Here is a 7471-nt window from a genome sequence, read left to right as displayed (position 1 = left end):
GGAGCTCATCAGAAGCTTTAATCCAAGAATCTCTCAACAAAGATGTTGGTGTCGTTCGAGTTTCACCTCCAGCAATAGCAGCTTCTGTCAAAAGGAGTCTGAACATGTACACCCGAACAAATGTGATGGCATATTTAGACCTATCCTCTCACCACTAGTACTATAGGCTTATCACACGGCATTTTTTAATATAGCTCTTCTAAAGTGAAGGGGTACACTTGGAGAGAAAAATATAGGAATATAACCGCTAAATGGAGAATCAATAAAGTGAAATTTAACTTCATGAATTGTTATATACATGCAAGTATTTTATCACAATCTTAACTATTTATTCAATCAGTGATTGTAACCCTGCATTTTTTATCTCTAAAGTGCAACCCTAATTTTAGAAGAACTTATTGTACATTCAGAATATTAACCAAAGACCCCAGAATAAAAACTTAAAACATCATCAATAAGCAGAAATTAATAGAAAATGATATACCCAAAAAGCTCTTGGTTATTGGGTAAATCATTTACAAATACAAATTATAGGCAGGCACAGAAATTTAGTGGTCTGAAGGAACCAAACCAACTTGATCCTCGTTCAATCAATACTTTCTCATATTAAATGACTGGCTTTCACTTTCTTCTATTTAAATTATAATGTCAACTTAACGGACTTTACCTGAGAGAATCTCTCAAGCAAATCCCACATGGTCTTTATCACTTGCCATTGCAACAACAAAAACCAATTGAGCCTCGGGAAATGCCATCCTTATTGTATTCATCAGATCTTGGGCAGAATCTTTGGTGTGGGCTGCAGCATATCCACACAACTAATCACAATCACAACTCTGTTCTCAAGTATTTTGGCACTAGGCCAGAAATTTCTTAGTTCTTCCCACAATACAAATAAAAATTGTAGTAAAACATAAAGAGTCGATTAGAACCACATTGTATGTTGAAGATGTGTCCAATCTGGAAATTATCCGTATTTCATGTGTTTTCTTTCTCAAAATTTCAAAGGATTTCTAGAAATTTTTCCAGAACAAATGAAGCCAATTTTTTTAAAACAGAATTCAAGTCACCAGTTAATACCATGATAATAAAGGAAAAGTCAGAGCGAGCACTCAACCTCCATCAAGAAGTACTGTTGCTCCAGTAAGTTCTAAAACCTCAGCTTCTTCAGATGTTAGAAATTGAATCCTTCCAAGGAGGTATGTATGCTCTAAACCATACCTAATAGATTCATCAGAAATACTCCATCCTAATCATCAAATAAACAAAGGAGAAAGTGAAGGCAAAGTCATAAAACCAAGAAAAAAAAAACTCAGTATAAAACAATACAAAGCCTTTGATTTGGTTTGTCAAGGTTGAATGAGAAAGATAATGGGCCAAGGGGGAAAACTATAAAATAATTATATTAAAACATGCAAAAAACTTGATGCAGTGTCTGAACAAAATGCAACAGAAACCTTTATAGATGTAATCCACACATCTGAATCTCAAGTAACTTCTTAACTAGAGTAGAGTATAGGAGAGTACACTTACTCGCCCCGCAGTAGTGTCTTTTCTTTTTCTTGTATCTGTTAGTCTGTTAAGCTGACTACAGTTTTCTTATAGTTAGTTTTCTGTTAGGAACTAACTCAAGGTTAGTTGATAGTTACATTTGCGTAACTGTCTATATAAAGTATAAACTGTATTGTAAACAGTTATTCAGTGGATTGATTTTATCAATACAATCTCACCTTCCTTCTCTCTCTCTCTCCCTTTTCACGGAATCTATTATGGTATACAGAGCAAGGTCGATCCTAGGCTAATTTTTCATGGCTTCCGCTTCATCTCCTCCTCCACCACTGTCGTCACCGGCAGTGATGCCTTCTCCAGCTTCACTTTTGCAGTCTATCTCAATGAAACTCACAAATTCTAATTACATTCTATGGTGTAATCAAGTTCAGCCGGTTATCAAAGGTCATGGTTTATCACATTTTCTGGTTGCTCCAATCATTCTGCCGCAGTTTGACACTATCGCTGATCACGAAGCGGGGATTGTCCCAGGAGTATCTCAACTAGGAAAAGCAATATCAGCTTCTCCTCTCTTGGCTTCAATCAATGATTTCTGATGTTGTTCTTCCTCGCCTTGTCAACACCTCGTGGCATCTCTGGGAGAAACTCCATGTGCATTTTCACTCTATTGCTCGCGCAAAGAAGAGGCAACTTCGTATGGATCTGCATGTGTCTCTCTCGATAATCGCAAGATCACCCAATTATCTTCTCCACATTCAGACGCTTGTTGATTGATTCACTTCCATTTGTGACTCTTTCCCAAAGGGAGCATGTGGATATTATTCTTGAGAGACTTCCAACAGAGTATGAATCTACGGTAACCTTCATTTACAATATGTCTAAACTGATGCCTGTTGATGATGTTGAATCGCTGCTTCTTGCTCATGAATCTTGCATAGCTAAGCTTACCAAGAAGTCTTTGGGCTTGGTGAATCTCACTGAGTGTAACCTTAATTCCACCCCGAATTCAAGTGAATCTCAGTCGCAGGTCACTGATTCCTCTAATTTCAATCCACAAGTGCATCTCACTCAAGCATCCAACAACACTTCTAATGACAATGGAGATTACAATAACCCGGTAATTACAACAATTCTGCCAATGGTGGTGGTGGCCGGAATAATTTTTACCACGGTGGCTGTGGGGGGAGGCCATGGGGGCATGGTGGTGGAAAGTTTGCTAATGTACAATGTCAGGTTTGTCATAAGTATGGTCACAAGGCAACCTTTTTCCATCATTGGTATGATGATAACTATGTTCCCTTGCAACCTATGGATTATACCAACTCGTCTTCCACTCAAAACTCTCAATCTCAGACCCAAACACCCACCCAACGAGCAGTGACAAGCCAAATGTTCATAATATACTTGCAGTAACAGTAACGATGGGGGGGGGGGGGGTTTGGTTGTTTGGTAATTAAAAAGCAGAACAAATAAAATGGAATACGAAACTACTAATACTAAAAACGGGTTGTTTCCTCTGATTCAGAAGCCACTCTCTTATCCTGGGTTATGGAGAATTCGTCCCTAACAGTCAACCACTTAATCCAACCCTATTTCAATTTACTAAGCGAAAATCAACTTAGGGTTTTCAATACGTGATTAGGCACCACATACACCAGTTAGCCCTTCGTCCATTAAGCATGAACGCAAGTTAGGCTCAAAGGCAATTAATCGAACACGAAGCGTGCACTAATTAATATTCACGAAATTGGGATAACTGGTGAAGGGAAAACTGTCAGGAAACCACATTGCAAGCGAAACCTCAAAGAGAGTTGGGCTTCGTCCTCAAAAGGAACAACACTAGAAAATCTAGCCTTCCATTAATCAATAGAGAACGAAATTATAGATTGAAGAACGAAATTTTATTGCTAAAATGAAAAGTCAAAACTGGAATTGCAAAACAAAAAAATGTCTAAGAAAAGCCTAAAACTAAAAACGAAAATAGGAGAGAGAAGAAGAGAGAGAGAGAGAGAGAGAGAGAGAGACTAAAACTAAAAACGAATAATCGAAGAGAGCCCTAAACTAGAACCTTGGTGCTGTTATATAGTTTTTCAGTCCCAAAGCTTACAAATCTGTTTTAAATCCAGGCCCATAAATAAATTAAATTCAAATCTAGATAAGATAAGATAAGATCTAGATTAAATAATATCTAGATGAGAAATTCAAATCTAGATAAGATAAGATAAGATCTAGATTAAATAATATCTAGATGAGAAATTCAAATCTAGATATGATAAGATCTAGATTAAATAATATCTAGATGAGATCAAATCTAAATAATATCTAGATAAGATAAAGATAAGATAAGATCTAATTTTGTAGAATAAAATAGTCTGCCCTCTTCAAGTCCAAGCTCAATTCTGGATTCAAGCCCAAGCCCAATTCTGGATTCAAACCCAATGCTTCATTAATTCCTGAAATTAGATTAAAAACATCAAATTAGCTGAATGGGCCCAAATAATAAAACTGCCTAATAAATTTGACAATTAAGACTAATCAGTATTTAAAATGGGGCAAAAAGGGTTAAGAAATAGGAGAAAATGATGGCACATCAATGTACAATGTCAGGTTTGTCATAAGTATGGTCACAAGGCAACCTTTTTCCATCATTGGTATGATGATAACTATGTTCCCTTGCAACCTATGGATTATACCAACTCGTCTTCCACTCAAAACTCTCAATCTCAGACCCAAACACCCACCCAACCCTCACAGTGGCCTTCTACCACTGCTCAAACCCATCCTCAAACTTATTACAATCACTATCCTTCCCCTTTTCCCTATTACTCTTACCCACCCCAATACATGACACCTCTTACTATTATCCCCCACCTCCAGTTCAGCCTTACCCCTCCACCTCCTCAAGACCAGAACCCCAAGCTCAGGTTGTCTCTGCAACCAGCTCAAACTTCCAAATGGTACCCCAATTCTAGTGCTTCTCACCATGTAACCAATGTATCTCACAACATTCAGCAAGTCACTCCTTTTGAGGGCCCTGATCAGATTACTATTGGCAATGGTCAAGGCCTCAATATATATCCTTCAAGTGTCTCTTCCTTTCATTCTCCTTTCAACTCTAAAGTACCTTTAACTCTCAAAAATCTGTTATCCATTCCTTCTATCACTAAAAATCTTCCAAGTGTTAGTCAACTCTGCAAAGATAACTGAGTTTTCTTTGAAAGGAGTGCAACAGCCTCAAAAGAAAGGAGTGCAGCAGCCTCAAAAAGAAAAAAGTGCTAACTCCCTGCCCCTCAATTAGACCAGTGGAATCCCATGAACATAACTCCTCAAGTTACCACAACAATTTCTAGGCAACATTCAAACATTGATGAGGTTCAACATTCAATACCTCGAAGAGTGTAATGTGTAATTAAGGCTTTTGTAAGTCAGCCAAAGAAGAGTGTAATTTGCTCTACATTATATATGCTACTAAACTAATGCAAGAAAATATATCTCTAATACATACCTCATTCAATGAACATAATGTAATAATTTTAATTAAACATGAATAGAACAGGGAACATCAAACAATGTAAACGAAGAAGGAAACAAACATCAAATTTCTAGCAATTATGTTAATTAAAGAACACAATTAAAAAACAAAAGTGTTGTTACCTCCTCACCTTGAATGGTGAAATCCGAACTCTGTTTCTCGCTCTGCACAATGCCTCTTCCAAATCTCAACAACCGGTGTAGAAGAAAAAAGGGGAAATAGATAGAGATGCATTACAATTTTCGAAACTGAGGGAAAGGGAAGTGCTGAAAATGGCACGCGAGATGGAGAAATGAAGGTTTCTCACTCTTCGTTGTTTGTTTAGTAACACTTGTACGGACACAATCCCAAGAGTGAGGTATGAGAAACAACCAATTAAAATGCGAGTTTGCATATTCGATCCTCTCTATTAACAAAATTAACATTCTAATAAAATTAACATTTGCTGATAAAACAGATAAAAATGCAATGTCAATGCACACAATTGAGGGCATTCCCTGTACCGCCTGTACGCTCGTTTTTTTCAAAATTGGATCTCCGTGATATAGCGTACGAGATCATCGTTGAGGCTTGTCGGAGTTTGGGATCAAAGCAATTGACGTTCGCAGCGAGGGAGATTGGGAGTGTGCGTCAGTGTCGGCATTGTATTGTGGTAGCTGACTTCGACGGCAGTGAACAAGATGAAGACGGGGGTGGAGGAATTAGAAGAGCAACCAGTGTGTATATGTGTCATTAAGTGAAAATAAATAAAAGAATAAATAGTCAAATTGTAGAAGCAAAAGAAAGTGAGTTCAATTGTGTTTCTGGAAATTTTAAAACTTTTTAAAGACTAAAAATACGTTTTATTGTTTGATGAAGATAAACCTAAAAATACTTGGACGGTTTTTTATTTAGATTTTATCAAATGATGAAAAAAATAATTTTCTTTGAAAAATAAAAAGAGATATAAAATCTAAAAACAAATTCAAACTCTTTTCATTTAAACAACAAGAAAGCACGCAAAGAATTTATATTGGTTCATCTCAACCCTAAGACTAGTTTTGTTCACTGCCACTTACACTTGCAAGCTCTATCTCAAGGTTAACTTAAACTCAATATTCTTTGTCCTACTAAGTCACTCCTAGTTCTAAACAAATTAACAAGATTTGTTGAAAGTTTGTTCACTAACTAAAGTATGATTGTCTAACAAACAGATATATCACTCAACACTTTTAGTTTTTTCTCTCAAAGTATCCAAGGTGTTTTGAGAGCTTAGTATCTTTACAAGAAAATATAGAAAGCTTTACAAGAAAGAATGATTTATGTAGAGGATTCTATGTTGTTTCTTCAAAGCTTCTTCTATATATAGTCTTCATATCCAAGTATTGGTTGTCTCACAATGGTTGAATTCTTCATTTGTTTGAAGTCTTGAGTCTGTTGGAACATTTAATGCTTGCATTAAATTCACACCCTTTCTTCATGCAAAGTTCACGTTGATAGGTTAATGTGTCTTGTACTTTCGTAAGGAAGTCACTTCTTTCATCATAGCGTGTCTACAACAACAAAGTGTGCCTTTTAATGAGGATTAGCATCTTCTAGACTATGGACTTCATTTATTTTTCATAGGTCTGAAAACTTCAAACGCACATATACAGATCATGATTTGATAGCACATCAGACACAACCTTTATTATTTGTATTTATTTGCATCTAATAAAAATAATTAGGAGTCTTGATTCATCTTTAAGACATAAACGTTTTTTTACTTAACACAAATTTGTCCCAAAAGATGTGATGTGGTAACAAATTGGTAATGAGATGAAAAATATTTTTTTTAAGTCTCCAATTGAGTAAAAAGTAAGGGTGTTCAAAACCAAACTAAATCGAACGTAAAATCAAAAACCGACCCAAAAACAAAAAATTGAAGAAAAACTAATGGTCATTGGTTTGGTTTGTTTTTTGTATTTTCCAAATCAAGCGGTTTGGTTCGCTTTGCAGCTTGGCACGCAAAAATTGAACCAAACTAAAAACCGCACTGCAACATCCCTTGAAACTATTGTTGCAATAAGTGTTGTTGTTGTTGTTGTTGGATATCTACTTTCTAAGTTTTCATGGTTGGAAACAAGTATTATGAATGTTGTTTTACTCTTTTTTTTATTAATTTCACTCGTTGGAACTTGGAAGAAGGTAATGTATTCTGTTTTTACTTTTAAGTTGAATGATTTATTATTAAAGTTGAATGATTACTTTTAAGTTGAATGGTTATTATTCAAGTATTATTCAACTTGAAATAATTATTATTTTACTTTAAGCTCAATTGTTGTCAATTTATATCATTGATTGTTGAACTAGTTATTATTCAAGTTTTATCCAACTAGTAAGAAAATCCTTAACAACATATCTGGAGCTCAAGATCTAGTCTTCAATAGATCTTCCACTAGAGGGGGAGCT

General features: G+C 35.7%; 1 long non-coding RNA gene across 1 annotated transcript; it reads right to left on the bottom strand.

Moving 5' to 3' along the window:
- Positions 1-268: 268 nt before the first annotated feature.
- On the bottom strand, positions 269-5745 carry LOC114382068. The gene is made up of 3 exons (XR_003660168.1): positions 5164-5745; positions 1118-1249; positions 269-799 (listed from the first exon to the last, which is right to left on the bottom strand). It is a non-coding gene; the product is annotated as an uncharacterized LOC114382068 (long non-coding RNA).
- Between the last annotated feature and the right edge of the window lie 1726 nt (positions 5746-7471).

The sequence above is a fragment of the Glycine soja genome, chromosome 13 (assembly GCF_004193775.1).
Source record: "Glycine soja cultivar W05 chromosome 13, ASM419377v2, whole genome shotgun sequence".
Classification (NCBI taxonomy): Eukaryota; Viridiplantae; Streptophyta; class Magnoliopsida; order Fabales; family Fabaceae; genus Glycine; species Glycine soja.
Note: the sequence above shows the minus strand (reverse complement) of the source record. Positions and strands in the feature narration are given on the sequence as shown.